Source organism: Pseudophryne corroboree, chromosome 1 (assembly GCF_028390025.1).
Source record: "Pseudophryne corroboree isolate aPseCor3 chromosome 1, aPseCor3.hap2, whole genome shotgun sequence".
NCBI lineage: Eukaryota > Metazoa > Chordata > Amphibia > Anura > Myobatrachidae > Pseudophryne > Pseudophryne corroboree.
The window spans coordinates 403,982,588-404,005,668 of record NC_086444.1 but is presented as its reverse complement, the minus strand read 5'-3'; the positions used below and the strand labels follow the sequence as shown (position 1 = coordinate 404,005,668).

Below are 23,081 nucleotides of genomic sequence, written 5' to 3'. Positions count from 1 at the left end.
TGTGAGGCCACACCTTGAATACTGTGTACAATTCTGGGCACCTTACTACAAAAAGGATATCCTGGAGCTAGAAAAGGTTCAAAGGCGGGTGACCAAACTAATTAAGGGTATGGAGACGCTGGAATACGAGGAAAGGCTTGCAAGACTAGGCATGTTTGCACTGGAAAAGAGGAGATTAAGAGGGGACATGATCAACATTTACACATATATAAGGAGACATTATACAGATCTAGCGCAGGACCTGTTTTTGGTTAGATCAACACAGAGAACTCGTGGACACTCGCTCAGGTTAGAGGAGAGGAGATTCCGCACAATACAGCGTAAAGGTTTTTTTACGGTAAGGACGATACGTGTTTGGAATTCCCTGCCTGAGGGAGTTGTAATGGCAGACTCAGTCAACACCTTTAAGAATGGGTTAGATAAATTCCTAATGGATAAGGATATCCAGGGTTACGGGGCATAGTCACGCACTATGGTTATTATAAAAAAGAGGGGTAAAATGTAACGGCAGTCATCAACTTCAGTCAAAATTTTCTACAAAATAATCGTGCATAGGAGACCACAAATAGGTTGAACTCGATGGACAATTGTCTTTTTTCAACCTTAGATACTATGTTACTATGTTACTGAGCTGGTGATAGAGGCAGCTGTAGCGACAGCCTGTCCTCTCTCACTCTCCCTGCGTGGGTGTAGGAACGAACGATTGCATTCCGCACCCTGCACCCCGCCGCCCTGTACACCGGCGCCCCCCATCCTAGACACCGGCGCCTCCCTGTGTGGCACGCATGGCCAATTCACGGCCGCACAGAGCGGAATTTTTTTTTTTCATGGATGGGGTCTGGTCACGCCCCCTCCATTTGGCCACTCCCCCTCTTTGTACCAGGGCCTGCCAGAACTGTCAGTGGTCCTGGGAACAGTACAAGTGACATTCCAATGGAAATTCAATGTTAACAGAGGCACATAGGTGACACATGTCCTTTTGTCTATCTAATCTATATATTTCATTGACTAAACAACTTTTTTGTGAGAGCAACTACTCCGAAATGATAACACCGATTTTGGTTCAGGTGTCATTTGATAGGGTGTGTGATGTATATGTGCAGTATTTTGATAAGTGGTCAGGTTGTTGAGGAATAACGCATCAATGTCATGATTTTTTACTATAGAAAAAGTATTGAGTTGGGGGCAGGCACTTTTTTTTATCAATTTCGAGCACCAGTTGATTAATGAATTATAATACTGGGTGCGATATAAGGAGTTATCTGTGAAAGTTAACTTATAGAGGCTCGTAAGCAAATGATGGTGCAAAAATCTTACTGTTTCCTTTTTATACCATGTTTTAAATCGTATATGATTTTTAGTGGAAACAGTCCTCAGTACAGCAGTGTAAGGGTTAACTTAGCTTTAACTGGTTTCTTCTCAAAAGAATTGTCCCTTCATTGTGAGCCAGTGATAAATTCCTGACTTTACTTTTACAACAGGAAACCTTGTAATTTTGTTTTATTGCTGTTTGGCTGCTAATGGCAATTGCTTCCCCTGCAGGAAAAAAAAGGAGATGGGATGGAAGCATATTTCAAAGGAGGAGATGTGCTAGACCAAGAAGTCATCCTTTGAATGTGAGGGGTGGGAAACTCAGGGGAAATCTCAAAAAGAACTACTGTACAAAAAGATTAGTAGATTAATTACACAGCTTTCCAACAGAAGCCAGAGAGAGAATACAAAGAACAAACTGTCAGGTGTGAGGTACAATGTTACTGCACTGTGTAATACACAATGGGAAGCTTGGTTTGACTGATGTTCTAAAAAAGCAGTGAAGTAATTGCAAAGTATTATGGGGGTAATTGCAGAGATTCAAAAAGACCTGAGCTGCACTGAGTTACTTTGAACCTAGTGTATAGCAGTGTTAGATTGGCGTATGCAGGTCTCATCAATGAATCCAGTTCCACTGGCCCCTATATAGTTGAAAAGAACATATATATTATGTGATGCACACATATAAGTGAGCAAATATTATTTTTCACGGGAGGGGGGATACAGAAGGACAATAAAGTTGTTTTTCTCAATCTATAGAGCCTTTAAGCCCACTTCAGTGACCCTCTGATAGTAATGGCTATCCCAAGCCTGATAAAAGTTGTATGCTTTTTAGTGTAGACATATTGTTCACTGACTATAACAGGAAGAAGGATCAAACAATACCAAGATTTTATATTCTAATTATGGCAGTCCCCCTGACTCTGCTCTTTTATTCTCCTCCTCCCCCTGCATACTCAGTAATCATGGCACACATAACCTTCCTATATGTGCCTCTGTACTTATCCCTCCCCTTGTGTGCCACTGACCAGACTCCCATGTGTGCCTCTGACCCCCATCAAAACTGTGCCACTGACCTCCCTACCAAGCTGTGGTACTAACCCACCTCCCCATGTGGGCCTCCGATCCCACTACCAAACTGTGCCATTGACCCTCCTTCCCATATGTACTACTGAACCCATCTACCCATGTGTGCCTCTGACTCTCCCTTCCCATGTGTGCCTCTGACTCTCCCTTCCCATGTGGGCTTTTAACCCCCTTAGGTCTAAATATTCAAATTGTTCTTTACATGACAATCTAGGTCAATTATGGATCCAGAACCACAGGCTTACTGTATATCACACATATAATTATAGCACAGATACAGATATGTACTATGCTGTATTAGAGCAAAGACACCTAAATAATTTCTGCTTTAAAAAGACTATTGTTAATAAATAGATTGTATATTTCTTTACATGTGATAACTGCCTAAGGATGTTTATTTCTCCACCCACATTTTTACTCACTTGTTAGAGCAAGTTCTCACTCCAGTGCTTCTGTAAAACAATAAGACCACCGTGCTGTTATTATAGCTTTATAATGGAGGCAGAGACTATCGGATCAACTATCAGCGTTTGAGAAGAATGTAATGTAAAACCTGCACACCCAGTGACACGTCATATTACCTAATATAATAGCATCATTTTTATTTAGAAATAAAAAGCATTGTGTACTTAAACATAATAAATAGGAACATAATGGTTGGATAAACTTTTTCTGCACTTTGCTATAATGGTCAGCACAGGGAGTCGAACCTCTATCATGGTTATGAGTCCTGCTCAAAAAGTTTCTATCTGGGCTGAGGACAGGACAGAGGTTTGTGGGGCCCGTCACTATGAAAATTGCTGTCAAAGCCCCCCCGCACAAAACACACGCACACTGAACGTCACTCAGTTGCAGGGATGTCACTTACGGAGCAGCCGTAGGGACTGTGAGCTGGAGCACACTGTAACTGTCTCACGGGATTTCCCTTCACTATCGCGGAGACTGTGGGGGTCATTCCGAGTTGATCGCTCGCTAGCAGTTTTTAGCAGCCGTGCAAACGCTAAGCCGCCGCCCACTGGGAGTGTATTTTAGCTTAGCAGAAGTGCAAATGTTTTTATCGCAGAGCGCCTGCAAAATTTCAGAGTAGCTCAAAACCTACTCAGCGCTTGCGATCACTTCAGACTATTCAGTTCTGGATTTGACGTCACACACCCAACCAGTGTTCGCCCAGCCACGCCTGCTTTTTCCCTGGGTTTTTCCGAACACTCCCTGAAAACGATCAGTTGCCACCCAGAAACGCCCACTTCATATCAATCACTCTGCGGCAACCAGTGCGACTGAAATGCATCGCTAGACCCTGTGCAAATCTGCATTGTTCGTTGTGACCAAACGTCGCGCGTGCACATTGCGCCGCATATGCATGCGCAGAACTGCCGTTTTTTTAGCCTGATCGCTGCGCTGCAAACAAATGCAGCTAGCTATCAACTCGGAATGACCACCTGTTCACGGAGGAGCTCCTCGGTGGCGACTGTTAATGAATAGCTAAGCATATTTGAAAGATGTAGCATAATGCGAAACATTTGCACGTGCGGAAGGCATGCACGCCCAAAAAGGGTGTGTGGCATCACTGCAAGGAACATGGCCACGCGGGGAAAGACTACATTACACCCCAGCTTTGCACCCTGCATCCCCAGACATTGGTCAGTACAGGAAAATCATCTGTGATATGCAACAAGAGGTAGAATATCATATATTTAGCAAAAGAGCTGTTCTGGCTGGCATGCTCACCTGTTACTAAACAGATTTACTAAAGTTTGCCTTCATTTTGCGGAAACAGATGTTTTCGAGGGATTTATTGCAAATACAAACTTAATAAATAAGATCCATAATCCCAGGTCAAATGGAGAACCAGAGGTTGCCCAACCTTGCAATACTACTTAAGAAACTTGTGGTTCTCTAGGTGGATGGTACTAGTTCCACAACAGCAACATTGCCCAACACTTATCTACATGATTATACAAATGCAACATTAATTATCAGTATGATGTGACTTGTAGTTTCCCAATAGCTGGTTTCCCACGTTGCTTGTGTTCTATATTATATTCTCCTGGCAACCTGTTGACCTCCAGCATTGAGAAAATACTAGCTTGAGCATTCTGGGACTTGTAGTTGCACAATAGAGATTTACACATTGCAAAACAATGATAACAGTGATACAAATAAGCCTACTTAGGCCAACAGTGACACTCCGGTTGCGGTGGAACCACAAGCATCTGCTGCACCAGCCACCATCACTGCACCCCTCTACGTTTGATAACAATGGGGGCAATTCTTTCATTATAGAGAGCAACAGTTGGCTTTTTCTCCTCTTTGAAATAAAAGGTGCACCTTCTTCAGGATAGTAGGATCTGGTAGGAAGAGGTGAAGCAGAATGAGCCACATATGTGTGGGGGAAGGGGGGGGGGAGTTCACCATGCAACGTCCTCCAGGAACCTATGTGAATGGGAAATATTAACACAATAAAATAAAATGGAATAAAGTATTTTATATAACTTTATACCTATAGGAAAACATATATTTCTATACTTAAACTGTCCATGTTCCTCTAATGAGAACATGCATTTCACAAAGCACTTGGTGAGATGGCCCCACAGATGTGTCATTCCTGCTTTTGTCTGTCCTTGTTTTGCCTGTGAAGGTAGACACAATAAAATCCTGTTCTGCCTTTCAACCTCAATACAGATAACAAGGAAGAGAGGAAATGAAAGGGCTTTTATGGCATATGGGCTTTGGTCTTTTAACCATTTCGAAACAAGCTGGGAATAAAAAAAAAATGGGGTTGGCTGGTTAAAACTCTTAGGAACAGAGTAGCTGGCCATGCAATAACATACTATACTTTACTTGTAAAGTCCATGGGGAAAATAGATTATCTTTTGCAGAACAAAACAAAAAGTGCTTTCTAATGCACCTATTGCTACAGGATGTGACTATTCTGCTTAGAGCACAGCTTGTAACCTACTGTTAGTAACAGAGTCTGTGTATGTGTGTCACACACACGCTAATAACATATTACTAACAGTAATATAAGCTTTGACTAATGTAACAGTATAAGCTGTGTGTATGTGCGCGTCCTCAGGCTCAGCAGCATCAGGAGGAAATGGGCGTTACCTGTCCCACAAAGCTTACATTCCTCGCCTTCTATATGGTCCTGCCACTCTGCATATTCCTTTGCTATTGGCTGTCTGGCTGGGGATAGGCGTGAGCAGGGCGTGGCGAGCAGTGAGGAGACAGAAGCATCGCTCTAGTCGCCTGTCAGTTCCCGACGTGCAGAGCAGCTGAGAGGAAGCTGCTGTGGAGGGAGCTGGTGCAGGGGCGCAGGAGCAGCTTATCCATCAGTCTCTGCACGATCGGTCCTTTCCCCTTCCTTGCTCCCCTGTGTCCCCCCTCTGCGCCTGGCGGGGAATCTGGCACATGAAGCTCCCACAAGCCTCAATGTCTCCGAGAACGAAGCTGCTGCTACCAGACATCTGAGAGCCAAGCCAACGGGATCTAACCCACAGGAGAGGATTAAGTGGATGTTGCATGGTGCATATCCTCCTTATGCTGCACTGAGGCTCGCTCACTGGGGTCACAGCACATTTTGCACTTCTTTCTCTGTCGGTAATATTTATTATCTGCAGCAAAATACACCACTGGATACGTGAAAGGCTTGCGGCTCCTTACCTTTGGGGAATATACATCTATATATTTTGCTTTTTTGTCATTTCTGCTGGCCAATTGATTTGTGTGGAGTTTACAAGAATGGTAACAAAGACATTATTCTTCCGTGCATGTTAATATTTGAATTCATTTTTGTATTGTTTTTTGCTCTCTAATATATATTTTCTGCTGTCATCGTGATATGAAAACGCTGCCCCTGAGGCTTGAAAATAAATTGAATTTTCACTGCTAAGAAGAAAAAAATAAAGATTAATAAGACACGGAGGCTCTGATCTTTCAAGAATTGGAGTGGTCCTGTATTTTTTAATTTTTTATATACAGCTGATTTGTTCTCTTAATTTGAAGGGTTTCTCTGATCAGCCTGGAAAATATTCTATTGAAGCTTTAGATCCTTTTATTTGTATTTATGGTTTATTTGATGCCTGGATTAATCCTACCAACTTCAGCTCAATGCAAAAACAATACATGACACTTAAGATTATTAATGTTTTGTAAAGACTTGTATCAGCCTAAACTCTTTTTATGTTGATTCACATCTCAAGGCTTTTTGTTCTTTTTTCACTGTCGTTTGCTGGAAGATTAAGGGTTTTAAAGGAGCAATTTTAAAGACCTTATGGCTTGGATTGTGTTTTAGAGTCTTACAAAGACTTTTTTTTTTTCTGGATCAAAGGCACTAAAGCAGAAAAATACTCAAGATTTATGGTAAATATTTGGGGACTTGGGTTTAATGATGTGTAAAATGCTAAATATTTTAAAAGTATGTTTTTGAGGGCATAATACAACAGATGGTGGATCCATTCTACCTCCCATTTATCTCATTTTTATGAATGCTAGTTTAAACTAGTTGCTTTATCTTAATCTTTACCCATCTGTGTATAATTAATTGAAATGTAAATTTATCTTTTTTCCACTTGTGAACTTTTGAATGCTTAGTTGAAGGCTTAACAGCAGTTGAAATCGGTGTAATTTGCATGAAAAAAATAATTGAAGAAAACATTTTTTTTTTTTAAATTTATTTAGAGGTTTTAACTTTCTATAAATTACACTAACAATGTCCCTATAGGAGCGAGGATTAGTAAGTGTATTCTAGCTTTTCTATGTAGAAGTAACCTAGTTAATCATGTCCGTAAAACTTAAATGACAGCTTTTTTTTGTTTTGTTATAGTAGGTGAGGAATCTGAAAAAGTAGATAGCTGGAGGTCCTGACAGGGTTATGCGCTATGTCCTGACACTTTAGACATAAGCTATCACTGTTGCAGTTCCTACTTAAAAGCATAAGATCAGAAAGAGGAAATAAATAACAAGTAGCAAAAGCAGTTGCATGTATTCTTCTGTCATATACTGTAATCACTTTGGTTAATAGTGCTTGCAAAGTTTACTAGCAAAAGTTTAAATAGTGCTAGAGGAACAAACCTCCAAATGCCTCTTTTCTGAGTAGTTTTTTTAAAAACCTTAATGGTCTATGTTTAGTATGAGCAGCACGCTATAGAAGCGAGGGGATGGGTCATCATTAGACCTTTGTCCCAGAGGATTTGTTGCAGGAAGAATGTAATGCTGTCATGTGTGTTAAACTTTTATTATAAAGAAAATGTAAATATTTGCAAGGATATGTAGTGGATGATTATTACTGCCTACCCAGCTGCTTAACTAATGGGGGCCATACATCCGCAATCAATTGGGACAATTCTGTGTTTTGCAGAGGATTGTATACAAAAAAAAAATCGGCGATGTAACATAGAATTTGACAGCAGATAAGAACCACTTGGCCCATCTAGTCTGCCCTTCTTCTTTTTTTTTTTTTTAATCCTTTAGGCAATCTCAACCCTTTTTGAACCTTAATTCTTTGTAAGGATATTCATATTCCTATCCCAAGCATGTTTAAATTGCTCTACAGTCTTAGCCTCTACCACCTCTGATGGTAGACTATTCCACTTATTATTATGTATGGGGTTCACTGATCGCCAATCCCAACCAAAAAGTGATCGGAATCACTACATCAGGTTGTCCAACAGGTTGGATTTCACTGACTAATCGGGGATCTAAATTGACAGCGCATCGTAATGATTATCTGTTTTCAGCCGAGTTATTAGTATTTCATTATTAAAATGGGCACTTTCATCATTTGCAGATCTGATCTTTGGCTGAAAATGATCTGTGAATCTCTGTAAAATATCTGCATAGTATGGGTGCATATTGGTGGATTGGTAAATAGTTAAATCTGGGAAAAATATGTAAACTTGGTGAATCGTCGTTTTTGTGATTGCTGATGTATGGGCCCCATTAGGTAGCTTCAAGCATTTCAATGCACAATTCTTTATGTGGGTGGAAAGTTGAGAACATAATAGGGGCAGATGTATTAACCTGGAGAAAGCATAAGCAAGTGATAAACCAGTGATATGTGCAAGGTGATAAACAAATCAGCCAATCAGCTCCATTATGTAAATTAAATTAACAGGATCTGATTGGCTGTTCCCTTTATCACCTTGCACATATCACTGGTTTATCACTTCCTTATGCCTTCTCCAGGTTCATACATCTGCCCCATGGTTCCATCTCATAGGTTTAAACTGTATAGCCTGTATTTCTTGCAGATGGGGACCCTATATGAAAATTCATCATTCTGATTTGCATTTTAGGATTACTACTGTAAACCAGTGGCGTCACTATGGGGGGGGGACACTGGCTCTCCCACAGTAAATGAGGCGGGTGCATTCTCCTGCAGCACTCTGCTCCTGCCACAGAGGAGGAGCCGACAGTGCAGGCACTAGTCTCCGGGGCAACCCAGTATCTCCCGGAATGCTGGGCCATGCACTGAAGCGAGACCACACCCTTTTATGATAGACCATGCCCCTTTTTGGGATGCGCACAGGAGCTGTGAACTACGCACCAGGTGTCACCAGACCCAGTGATGCTTCTGGGCTACACTTATACTGTATCCTAGTCTTCTGAGTTTTTAATGATTGACTTAAAAAAGTCTGGTATTTTGCAAATACTAGATAAGTCTGGTTTAAGTTATGGCCGTAACCTGACATAAGTTGAGCAGCACAATTGATTAGCCAATATTTTCCCTATCTGTATTAGAAGACTCAAGGACAGGACATAGCGGGTCAGAGTGTGTGACCCTTGTCTAGGGTCTATGACTTCTGTGAAAACAAAAGATCAGTGGATTTTGTGTTTTCCTTAGTTAGTTTTTATTTTCCTATTGATAGTAATCAGTCAGTGTTCCATTCTTTCACCTTTTTCTTCACGAGCTATAAATATGCAGTTTTACAGCTTCAAACATCCTGATGTTTTTATACGCAGTCATAACTACACCATATGTAGGATTTGTTTCTTGGGACATCTGCATATAAAAATGTCTTTGCTTCATATTTTCTTGTATATTTGGTGCCAAGAACCGTCATGAAAGGTTCTAAGAAAACCTGAAGTTATTATATAGATTAGTGTGTTAGCTGCACTTTTATCACAAAACACACAAATGAAAATTGCTTTTATGTCCCAGTAGTCATTTCTTCCCCCTCTTGCCTCCATAGCTGGCTAACTTCTGCAGTGGCGCACCCATAGGGGCTTATGCAGAGCTGGATACAAGTCCACTGGCGCAGCGGATCTTGTGACTGAAGGGGCGTAACTGGCCTGTACATAGGCTAATAGTGTTCACTGTAGGAGTGAAAAGGGGCAGGGCGCCGGACTCCGGGGGCACATGTGCGCGCGCGTGGCCGAAATGGGGGTGCGGCCACGCAAATTAGGGGGCGTGGCCACGCCTCCGTCATTTTAGGGGGCGGCGCGGCCCACAGACGCTACTATAGAGAGCGTCTGTGGCCGGCGACGTCACTGTTGGGGGCGTGCCCAGCACCTCCGTCGGTGCTTGGCTTCCCCCAGCCCTCTCCCAATGCGTGAATGGATGCCGCGCGCATGCGCACGGCATCTATACACGCCGGGAGGGCAGGGAGCGGGCGGCTGTTCTAGCAGGGCGCTGCAAAAGGGGCAGGGCGGGTTTTGCCTGTTAAAAACCGGGCAGGGCGCGGCGCCCTGCTAAAACAGCCTAGAGTGAACACTAGGCTAAGGTCAGAGAGGGAGTGTTGGCAGAAGTGATTTATCATTTTGAGCACTAGGGGGAGGGTAGACACTGAGCCTCTGCACCCCTGTCCCAGGTTAATTGTAGATTAATCATCCTCTTTGTATTAAATTAATCTCTATGATTTGTTATTCTTTACATTTGTTTTTGTTTTTTTTGGGGCGGGGGGGTTCCATTTTTGAAGTACACATATCAGTTGGTATTGTGACAGACTTTTCTGTTTCTAACTAAAGTATCCTCTAATTCTACTAAAATCAACGCGCAGGGACATTGGTTGCGAGAACTGCTGTCCGCTTCTGTCAAGTTACATCTCGGCCACATTGGAGGAGTCTTTCATATTTTCCAGACACTCTTCCTCTGACAATGCACATTGTGTCCGTTTCCAGAGCTGTACAGAGGAATCTGTGAGAATGCCTATACAGTCATAAATCAGTTTACGCTATATGAGTATGGCGTAAACCAGTCTTCACTTTTTGAATTTTGGTTAAAATAGTCAGTCCGTAGTTCCCATTGATAATAATGGGGACTGTAGTCTTCAACATTAATAAACCTGTTGCATGAGATTTCTGTGACTCTCCTATATTTGGCTATTTGTACATAGCAACTATACATACATTGTTTTTTATTTTATTTTTTGAAATGAAAATACAGGCTGTGATAAATTAGGCCCCTTAATCACTACCCTCTCTCCTAACTACCAGAATGGTTTGCTTCACATGACTGGCCAATCTAGGTTTGGGAGCATAATCTGCACCTTCATATTGGGGAAGGAACAGTGGTGCAAGTAGAAAAAATGTCTTACAGGTACTGTGTGCGCGCCGCCAAAAATGGGTGTGGCCAAATGCCATATGGGGCGTGGCCAATGGAAATGTGGGCGTGATACACATATGGGGGAGGGGCAGATACATGTTGCCCCACAGTGCCAGATACACGAATGCCCCCCACAGTGCCAGATACACGAATGCCCCCCACAGTGCCAGATACACGAATGCCCCCCACAGTGCCAGGTATACATTGCCCCCCACAGTGCCAGATATACATTGCCCCCCACAGTGCTGCCCCCCCCCTTCCCCAGTTCACTGCTGCTGCTGTTGTGTTGTCTCCCGTGTGTGAGGGGAGGAGAGCGCAGCCTGCGCCTCTCCTTCCCCTCAGTCTCCGGCGGGTGAGTTCAATATTCAGCGCCGATCCGTGAGCCAATCAAAGCTCCGCGAGCTCTGATTGGCTCACGGGCGGCGCTGATTTGAACGAAGACACTGAGGGCAGGAGAGGCGCAGGCTGCGCTCTCCTCCCCTCACATCAGCGGTAGCAAGCGGCGGCCCGCCGGTGTGGGTACGGTGTACCCACGGCGAAATTCTTAAGGGTACGCCGTACCCACCCGTACCAGCATACTTGCACCACTGGGAAGGAATGAATAACTGCTCTGTGCTAGTTCTTAGTTGAATGAGCATATGTTTCGGTGCAGCCAGCACCTGTAATAAAAGCTAATCTAGTGCAGTTTGTGCCACCTCTAACCCCTTGCTGGTGGTACAAAGAAAGGAGCAGCACTTGTGGTGGGGGGGAATACTACACAACCATTTTACTAGGTAACACGAGTTGGTCTTTTGCCTAAAATAATTAATTTGTGGCTGGAAACGTGCTTGAAACCCAGTAAATCTATATAGGATATCTTTACTCACGCTTGACTTTATACTTTGCTCACAGGGCGTCTGTAGATATTTACTGAGAAACAGAGCAAAGAAACCTTAGTCATTTTTACTTCAGGAATATTTAGTATAAAACACAGTGGGTTCCTGAATATTAAGACTCCTTATTGCTACAATATGGGTCCTTAATTCTCTTGCATGTATTAATATAAATCACCAGGACACTGGCTTCGATAGGCAATCAGGAGGAAGTAAAGTGATCACATTTTCCTATCTTGTTAAATACACTCCCCATAGGAAACTATTGGGATGGCTGCTGCGAGGGGCTGGTAGACAGAATGCAGGAAATAGCTCTGGTATCTCCTCTGATTTCTGTATTGTTACGTATCAGTGACACTTCATTCTGCCCTTAAACATGTGGAAATAGTTTCTGCATAGTGCTGCTAAAAATGATATAGTAAACGCACTTTAAGCTGCACAGGTGCTCACTGTTTATCAACTAGAAAACTTTCTGGGTTCCTTTGCCTGCTCTAAGGTGTTGTAAACACACATTTTCAGTATGAAGCTGTGAGCTGCAAGGTGCAGACTAAAGGGCCCCATCCACTACAACGATATGTCCAGAGGCTGAAGTCGGAGGCGATTTCCCTTGAACTATAAATAACTTTTCATCAATGCAGCCTATCTATATAAAAGGAAGGCACAAACCTTTTTACAAACAGTGACCTCAGAGGAACCTGTCATAACAGTGGGAGATGCAGGGGAACAGAGTAGAAGCAGCTTCAGGGTCCTGATATAACCTCGCTCTTTCCCCATGTGTTCCTTGTCAGCAAACTCCCCAGTAGGCCTACTTTGAGAGGAGCACAATGAACTTGTCATACTTTGCGTTGTGTGTCTCCTCCCGATGTCAGAGTGCAGCAGTGACTACAGGAGGACGAAGAGGGAATATATATAATTACTATAAAAATATCACCAGAGGGGCTTTACCAGTTGCCTCCAGTGGTGTTCATATAAGAAGCCATGATGAATGCACATGGGACTCATTAGCACAGCAGGTGTTTTCTTTGTGGACCAGACTTACAGATTGGGGGCCTGACTTAAAGTAGGACTCAATTGTGCTGCCCAAATGTAGGTGTAAACTTACAGCTGCAATATTGCATACGTGTGTGTGTGTGTGTGTGTGTGTGTGTGTGTGTATATATTTTGAGTTGCACAGATTAAATAGAAGAGACCTGAAGTTTGATGCTTGGTAACAGTGGGTATTTGCATTCACTTCACTATGCTATAACAACTAGCATAAGCCAGCAGAACCAAACAATACAGAATTAAGCTTCTCTCTAGGAATTCTGGGTAGAAACACAAAATACTTCATTCTTCCTTGGCCAATCATGCAGCCAGAGCCGCTGGCTTTCTAGCATGCTTACAGTCCGAAAGGCAGAGCCATCAATCCAACTTGCATACAGCCGTTTCAAGCTTATTAGCTGTCATCAGGGCAAGATGTGGATCAATGGCATCTCCAGTGTAGTGCTCAGAGAGTATTTTAACAGGACACTCCTTAGGGTCAAAGCAAGGTGTTTAGAAAGGAGACTTAAAACTCTCCAATATAAATAATTCTGTACAATCCTTTTAGTAGTAGAAAGTGTTTAGATTCTCAGGGCCAAATAAAATAATTTTTACATATCTGGTTGTAATGGGTTCATCCAAGCTTCAGGGGCTTTGTGGGTTTGGGAGCAAATAGGAGCTTCTCTTTTTGGGGACCCTAAAGACTTATGCCCCAATAAGGTATAGTGATTATAATTTTTCCCTCCCACTAGGTTTCAAAATTACATTGGCAATATGAATAGATAGGATGGAAGTATAGTTCAAAGGAGCAGATGTGCTAGATCAAGAAGTCCAGTATATCAGTGTAGCATCTTGGATATCATATTCAGGTGCCACATATAAATCCAGTTCCACTGGGCCCCTGTGTCGATGAAGGGAATAAATATGATGTGTTACACTTATATAAGTAAGGAAACTTTGATATGGTTCTATTTTTGGATGCTAGAGAGAGAAATCTTCTTTTCCCATGTTGTTTGTATTAAAGTATGCCGGCCTTTTATGCAAACTGCAGGTTCTCTGGTAATTAATGGCCATGATCCAAGGACATACAAGTGTTTGTCAGTGCAGTATTATGCAGAAAACACTTCTATAAGCACTTTTAATGTAAGCACATTCTTCACAAGTATATGCATATATATCTGGTCTATTTACAAAAATAGAAAATCATAGATTTCACCCTCCTTTCAACACTTTGACATCCTACTGAAACATGGTAGCAGCTCGTTTTCTCTCCAATTGAATAGGAAAACATTGTGCCGCAGGGTTTTCCTATATTTCGCCCCCAATTGAATATTCCCCTTAATGTAGATAAATACGTAACAAATTCTCGTTATTTCATGTAAATAAAGTGTTTAAAATCAATTATTTTGTTGTATCCTATAGAATGTAAGCTTGCGAGCAGGGCATTCCTTCCCTTTATGCCTGTCTGTTGTTACCCAGTTTTGTTCTATTACTGTTCCAACACAACGGAATATGCTGCGCTATATAATAAACTGTTAATAAATAAATATTACTTAGCACACATTCTCTGCGGGGAGACTTGCTTAGCACACTGTCACTGCGGAGGCACTTTGTGAGCTCCATGTATATAAATCCATATATAAATAGGCATATAGCTGCTTAAAATTTATTTGCTCTCATCAGTGCCACTTATGGAATAATGACTGCAGTGAACCAGTAGAAATCCACTATAAGCATTTGGGGCTAATTTGGCTGGTTGGGAATCTAAAAAAAACAAAGGGCCTAATTCAGACCTGATCGCAGCAGCAAAATATTTATCCAATGGGCAAAACCATGGGGGTAATTCCAAGTTGATCGCAGCAGGAAATTTTTTAGCAGTTGGGCAAAACCATGTGCACTGCAGGGGGGCAGATATAACATTTGTAGAGAGCGTTAGATTTGGGTGTGGTGAGTTCAATCTGCAATCTAAATTGCAGTGTTAAAATAAAGCAGCCAGTATTTACCCTGCACAGAAACAAAATAACCCACCCAAATCTAACTCTCTCTGCAAATGTTATATCTGCCCCCCCTGCAGTGCACATGGTTTTGCCCAACTGCTAAAAAATTTCCTGCTGTGATCAACTTGGAATTACCCCCCATGTGCACTGCAGGTGGGGCAGATGTAACATGTGCAGAGAGAGTTAGATGTGGGTTCGTTATATTGTTTCTTTGCAGAGTAAATACTGGCTGCATTATTTTTACACTGCAATTTAGATTTTAATTTGAACACACCCCACCCTAATCTAACTCTTATTGCACAAGTTATATCTGCCCCACCTGCAGTGCACATTGTTTTGCCCATTAGAGAGAAAAATGCTGTTGCTATCAGGTCTGAAGTAGGCCCATAATCACTAAAACAAATAAAACATTGTTTTTGTTTGTTTATCGCCCTTGTATAGCACTACATGTCTATATTTGTCTGTATTTATCTACTTCTACATTAATTTTTCTTTATCTCTATTCAGTAATAGCACACTCTTCACTGACTAATGAGAATAAGCATTATTATTTATTTATGAAGCTCCAACATATTATGTAGAGTGGTACATTGAGGGAATCATGACACAAATAATATGAAACTAAAAATAAGGATGGCTCTGCCCAGATGAGCTTACAATCTATTATGGTCAGGGAACAATTGATCCATAAAGTATGATAAGCATGATTAGCAACCAATATTAAACTTGCCATTGACGACTGCCATTTCCGTGCAGATAATGGTTGATAGGTATGTCAGAGATTAGAAGAGACAGTGGAAGGTGCAGGCATAAATGATGAATCCGTCACTGAGAAATGTCAAAACTATCAGCTTCTCTCAACCATGACTGTCCTTCAACATTTTTGTTAAACTGGAACCTCCGTTCGCTTCCGTTTCTTGAGTCTTTCACACAAGGTTTAAACAAAATAGAGGTCTTATATTAATTTGATCCTTCCCTATGGACAATCCTTTTTTTTTAAGCAGTCATGGTCCGTGTCGGACTGGGTCATGAAGGGCCCACCTTGGGAATTCAGTGGTAGGGGCCCATGCTTAAGGGTATGGCCAGGATCCAATGTGGGTGTAGCGAACCACCGCAGAGGTTTGGCTAACCACTAGAGAGTGCATGGTCTGGGCTCGTTAAATATATATATATATATATGTGTGTGTGTGTGTGTGTGTGTGTGTGTGTGTGTGTGTGTGTGTGTGTGTGTATATATGTGTGTATGTATGTATGTATGTATGTGTGTATATATATATATATATATATATATATATTATATACAGGTTGAGTATCCCCTATCCAAAATTCTAAATCACACATTTTTGGTTCCCCTACTGAGATAATGACACATACATACATACATACATACATACATACATACATAGATTATATTATATATCTATATAATATATCTATTTATATACATAATATACAGGTTGAGTATCCCTTATCCAAAATGTTTGGGACCAGAGGTATTTTGGATATCGGATTTTTCCGTATTTTGGAATAATTGCATACCATAATGAGATATCATGACGATGGGACCCAAGTCTAAGCACAGAATGCATTTGTGTCTCATATACACCTTATAAACACAGCCTGAAGGTAATTTTGTCCAATATTTTTAATAACTTTGTGCATTAAACAAAGTGTGTGTACATTCACACAATTCATTAATGTTTCATATACACCTTATACACACAGCCTGAAGGTCATTTAATACAATATTTTTAATAACTTTGTGTTTTAAACAAAGTTTGAGTACATTGAGCCACAGAAAACAAAGATTTCACTATGTCACTCTCACTCAAAAAAGTCCGTATTTTGGAATATTCCGTATTTCGGAATATTTGGATATGGGATATTCAACCTGTATAATATATATGACAATATCTCAGTAGGGGACCCAAAAATGTGGGATTTTGCATTTTGGATAAGGGATACTCAATAAATAAATAAATAAAAATAAATATATATAAATAAATATATATATATATATATATATATATATATATAGTCAATACTGCAGTGCATGCGTGAAAGTGTTCCAAACTTCCAAACTAATTACAGCAATGCATTGTAGAAAATACACCATAGTCCTGTGCAGTATAATTTATAATTCAATCGCCCTAGGGTAGAGTCTGGAACATGATCGCTAGAGGAGGAGGAGCTCCCACAGGCAGTGTGGCCCATCAGGGTTTCCCCTGTTTCCCCAGTCCTACCCTGGTCATTGTCACAGGTATGATAAGTAGGTTGGGGAGTCTGCCACATTTATGTAAAGCTGAGCGCCAGGTAGTGTTGTGTCTCTTGGTGTTGTAGGACTCAACACTCTACAATAGAGCTATGGATGGCTTGTTAAAGGCCTTTTTTTTCTGCTGGAGTGTAAAATGAGCACACATCAACACTATCTTTGCCTTTATTTTTTTTTGGTATGAGCTGCAGACATCTGCAGTCCTAGAACAGAAATCTATATCAATTTTAATAGGTATCCGGTACCATGACAGGTTTAGTTTGTGTTTGCTTAGCTGGAGATTTAATGGGAACAGGCAGATTACTAAGCATCTTGACGAGCTGGCCCGCAGATGGGTCATTCCTTTTGCCCGTCCTTGTTTTGCTTGTGAAGGTAGACACAATAAAACTCTGTTCTGCCTTTCAACCTCAAAACAGATAACAAGGCAGAGAGGAAATGAAAGGGCTTTAATGGCATGTGGCCTATTAACCATTTGAAAAGCAAATGGAGTTTTAAAATCTTTGTTGAGGATGTTTAGTTTTACGATCTCTTAGAATAATAAAAAGTTTTTGCAGTACAAGAATAAAATGATTGTAAAACTGTTAGATCCATTATAAAATATAGCATTTTAATTTATTTATAAACCATGAATCTTTTATACATTGCATATTGATACATAATGTTTCATTTTGGTTAAAGAAACACTAAGGGGTAATTCAATTAGCTGCGTTACTTATGCTGCTTTCAGATTGCAAATGCCGGATCCCACCCGGTAAGAGAAACGTGTCCTTACCGGGTGGGATCCGGCATTTGCGATCCTTTGCTGGCTTTCCGACCCGGCAATATACCGGGTCGGTTGCCATAGCAGTGAGGGGCGCAGCAGGGGTGAGGGTGGAGGCGGCGCCGGGAGATGAGCTCATCTCCTGCGCCGCCTCTCCCTATGCTGTGAATGGGAGCCGTGTCGCATCGGAACGGCTCCCATTCACACTGCACCTGACCCGGTATTCAACCCGGTAATAACCCTTCTTTTTTACCGGGTTGAATTACCGGGTCAGGCGACCCGCTATTTCAGCAAAGGAGCTTTCACATCGCACACTGACCCTTTTCGACACGGCAATATGCCGTGTTGATACCGGGTTATTTGTGCGATGTGAAAGGGGTATTAATCACTTACTAATTGAAACAGCTGCGCTACGAGTATTCAGTTAGTCCCGAATGCAGCCCGGAGGCTGCATTTAACAAGTTTTATTTTTTTTATTCTTTTTGTGTGTGCTGTGACCATGTTAACCCACAGTCTACATTCCACAAGATTTATAGTGGGAATATTGGGGGATTTTTTTAGAGATAGACGCAGATCTTGGTTTCGCAGCAAGATCTACGTCCATCTACTTATATATTGGGGGCCGCCCAGCATATGTGTTGCACCTTTCCCATGATGCATTTGCACTTTAAGTGCGATTGCATCGATTATTAGAGGATGACCCAGGCTGCTCTGTCTTGCAGCAAATGCGTGTGACGTCACGCAGCCGCCCCAAAAACAGTCCGACATGCCTGCATTGTCAGGACCACGCCCAGCAAAAGCCGCATTAATGCCCCTGACAGTCGCTGTTATCAATCACTATGCAATCGCATCCTTCCGGGATGTGATCGTATGGTGGAGGGTCACACACGCGCACTATGGCAAGTGCACGTGCGCAAACCCTCTGGACGCGGCTGCTGCACGCGAACGCAGCGGCTGCATCCATCTCTGGATAGCCCGCATTGTCTGTTGTGCTCTGTGGTTTGGTCGGAAATTCTGGTTTATAGAAAAATGACAGTGGGGTTCAATACTGATCACTCAGGCTAACACAGCCAGAGAAAGATTGCCCTGCTAAATGTGTACTGAGGTCACTGTTTTGCAGAACAGTTCTGATAATTTTGCTCATCTCTTCTTTGAGCCTCATTGGGTGATCAGATTATAAATAATAGTAACTCCCCTCCCCTCACTGTATTTTAATTAGCGCATAAAATAATTACATTGAATGTGTCATTTTGTACAGAAGCTGCTTGTAATTACACTGCTATATATCACTTCACTATTGGTTTATATAGTTAATGTTTGCGCCAAGCATTTTTAATTCCGTGTTGTTTTTACATTAGCATAGCTGACCTCTAGACTTGATCATAAGTGTGATGATGTGGAAAGAACTGTCACAGACAGGTAGCTCAGACATTTTAGGCTTAGGTGACCTATTACACAGTTGAAATTAAATGGGGAAGCGTTTTGTGTCTTCTAGAGCAGTGATTCTCAGAGTTGATTGCACACAAGCCATATTGCAGTCTCATTCAGCGGCTGTCCATGGAGCACTGTGATCTTTAATTATGATCATACTTGGTAAGTTCATATTATTATAGATACATTTGTGGCACATGGATAATCTAAAATGTTCAATGAAACATCAGTTTTTTGGCAGTTGTAATAAATCTCATTGTCCATATTTAGGGGCTGAATCTGAGTTGGGAGCAAAGCATAAAAATAAGCTAGTAACTTTGGGGCATATGACTAAGCCTTGGAGATAAAGTACTAGCCAATCAGCTACTGTCATTTTTCAAACACAGCCTGTAACATGGCTGGTACCTTATCTCTCTCCAAGACTTAGGGGTATATTCAATTGAAGTCGAAAGCTGCCGTCTGTCGAAAAGATGTCAGTTTTTGACTTTTTAAGGTCGAATCGTGATTTGGCCTATTCAATATAACCCCAAATTTTTCGACAAGTCAATGATCACGGAATAACTACCGATCCACGTGCTTGTGTCAAAAACTGTTTTGGCCCCCTTTACGACCATCTCAGTTCGACTTTAAAAAAAGTAGAGTGAGATGGGGAGAGCAGCGCTGGAGATGGGGAGAGCTGAGGCGGGGACGGGGTGAGCAGCGCTGGAGGATGTCACAGCTGCCGCTCACAGCAGCGTCCACCCGGCTCCATCAAGCGAGACCTCACTTGCTGGAGCCAGGTGGACGCTGCCGTGAGCGGCGGCTGTGAGAGAGGGGGAGATGGGGAGCAGCGGCTCACCGAGAGCGGCTGCTGTGAGAGAGGAGGGACTGAGGGGGGGGAGAGCCGCGCTGCTCTCCCCCGTCTGCCTGCGGGTCTCCCCCGTCTCTCCTCCCGCATCTCAATTCGACTTTTTTAAAAGTCGTATTGAGATGTCCATTGAATAGCCCAGGTCGGATCCATTCCGACAAATGAATGTCGGAATGGATCTGACTTCAATTGAATATACCCCTTAGTACATATGCCCCTTTTATTTCTGGAACAAACCATGTTGCAGTGCAAGTATACACATTTTTTTCAATGCAGGGTACATACTGGCTACTTTTGCATATAGCCCACAAATACTTGGCAGCTTCATTTTTACACTGCAATTTAGATTTGAGTTTGGACACATCTGTTTCTCTCTGTTCATGTTAAATCTGAATTACCTGCAGTGCCGCATGGTTGATGCAGTTATTTGATCTCTTTTGCTTTGCTTTTTATGTGGGGTTTTTTTTTTTTTTACATTGAAAAAAAAGCTTTTTTTTTGGAAGGGAGTTAAACCGTTTTTGGGTTTGTTTTTTTCTTTAATGTTTTAATTAAAAAAAGATTTAATCATGTATTAGAAACCTTGATCAACCATGTTTTAATGCTTTCTAACTAATAATGTTATTAGGATTTGATTTATTTTACATCTTTCAATAAAACCATTTTTTTTACAGCTTACTATTCCTATTACATCTGATATACAGTATGAAGATAGACCAAACATATTAATACATACAAAGTACACTCAGAGATAGATGGAAGTGAAAATAAGAACAAGTTATTGTTAAGCATTAGTCCTATTTATTACTTATTATAATTAAATAAATCTGATTAGTAATACAAAATCGCAAAAAGATTTTTTTTTTTTTTTAGGAGTCACAGCACCGCGCTTGTAATCACAGCATAATAAAAAAGTTTTTTTTTGTTTTGTTTTAAAAAACAATCAATACTGTACCTAACCAATTTTGCTGCAGCTCTCCAATTCTGCATCTGATGAAAGGATTGTGTCACCGTACACATTCTTCCAATCTTTGACTGCCACTCACACACAAATTTACATAATCACGCCCGATGTTAGTTATATGATGTTGCAGCATTGGCATAAAGAAGCAGGCTTTATCTACTGTACTTCCTATGCTCTTCAGCGGTCTCTGTGCCAAGTTACTGTCAAATACGAGATGGTTCGTGTAGGAACAGCATGGAAAACCAAGCTATTCTTTTATAAAGAACTTTATAACTTGGGCTTCCCATACTACATGCAGCATCATGGTGTGCTGGCTGGTTCTGTCACATACACCCTGCTGGGGTTACTGGTCACTGTGAGTTCATTCATGGGCAATTAATATTGTGACAGTGTGAATGAAACTCCTGAGGGCAGGGCACATGCTAGCAGCCTAGCATTGGTATGTAACATATACACTGCTCAAAAAAATAAAGGGAGCACTTAAACAACACAATGTAACTCCAAGTCAATCACACTTCTGTGAAATCAAAATGCCCACTTAGGAAGCAACACTGATTGACAATCAATTTCACATGCTGTTGTGCAAATGGAATAGACAACAGGTGGAAATTATAGGCAATTAGCAAGACACCCCCAATAAAGGAGTTGTTCTGCAGGTGGTGACCACAGACCACTTCTCAGCTCCTATGCTTTCTGGCTGATGTTTTGGTCACTTTTGAAAGCTGGCGGTGCTTTCACTCTAGTGGTAGCATGAGACGGAGTCTACAACCCACACAAGTGGCTCAGGTAGTGCAGCTCATCCAGGATGGCACATCAATGCGAGCTGTGGCAAGAAGGTTTGCTGTGTCTGTCAGCGTAGTGTCCAGAGCATGGAGGCGCTACCAGGAGACAGGCCAGTACATCAGGAGACGTGGAGGAGGCCGTAGGAGGGCAACAACCCAGCAGCAGGACCGCTACCTCTGCCTTTGTGCAAGGAGGAACAGGAGGAGCACTGTCAGAGCCCTGCAAAATGACCTCCAGCAAGCCACAAATGTGCATGTGTCTACTCAAACGATCAGAAACAGACTCCATGAGGGTGGTATGAGGGCCTGACGTCCACAGGTGGGGGTTGTGCTTACAGCCCAACACCGTGCAGGACGTTTGGCATTTGCCAGAGAACACCAAGATTGGCAAATTCGCCACTGGCGCCCTGTGCTCTTCACAGATGAAAGCAGGTTCTCACTGAGCACATGTGACAGACGTGACAGTGTAGGTATCACTGCCATGTACAGTACATATGTACACTACTGCACTGGCATGTGCATTCACATATAGCACCACACATACAGTGTCTCTCAGTGTATATATATTGCAGTATGTATGTACAGCAGAAACTGCAAGTGCAGTAGATGGGTCCTTACACTGCAGGGACAGGTAGGGTGTCCATGCTGCTAGCTGCAGTAGTGCTACGGGTAGATGTTAGAACCATGTCATGAGCCAGCAGAGCAGAGTCCCTGCAACAGCAGCGTGCAGCTCTCCTGACTCCCAGTTCATTCTGCCGTCAGCTGCTCTGCTGGTGCAAGAACAGAGTTCAACTGGCTCCCCATCTGGTGCCCATCCTCTCACCTGTGATCCAGCTGTGGAAGCGGAAGTCAGTGGGCAGGTGTAGCTCCAAGGTTGTGTCTATGGGCAGCGGGCACATATACATGGATGAATGAGTTGTCAACCCATTTGCAGGAGCGTACACACTTCTACTATATATTTTAGGGTAATCAGCGGTCGAGACACCTGATTTTTAAGCAGATTTAAATAGCTTTTGACATGTCCAGACAACCAGGACTGGATGAAACCAGAGGTCATGTGAACATACACACTCTTACAATGTTGGACCAGCAGGTTGGTCAGGAGTCGTATTGGATGCAGATTGAACAAGTGCGTACTCCGCTTTAGTATCTTTGAGCACTTGTTTCATTAATTCACTTGTATCAATGTCCATGTGA

The 23,081-nt window shown here is 42.1% G+C and overlaps 1 protein-coding gene across 2 annotated transcripts in view; it reads left to right on the top strand.

Moving 5' to 3' along the window:
• The first annotated feature begins 5,644 nt into the window (after positions 1-5,644).
• FAM222A (family with sequence similarity 222 member A) overlaps positions 5,645-23,081 on the top strand; it is a 118,601-nt gene continuing 101,164 nt past the window's right edge. The window contains exons 1-2 of one of the 2 annotated variants that reach the window (XM_063913234.1): positions 5,645-6,759; positions 19,359-19,456. The gene's annotated coding sequence lies outside the window, so the exon portion shown is untranslated. The remainder of the gene's footprint in view (positions 6,760-19,358; positions 19,457-23,081) is intronic. The other variant, XM_063913233.1, reaches the window with a different exon arrangement.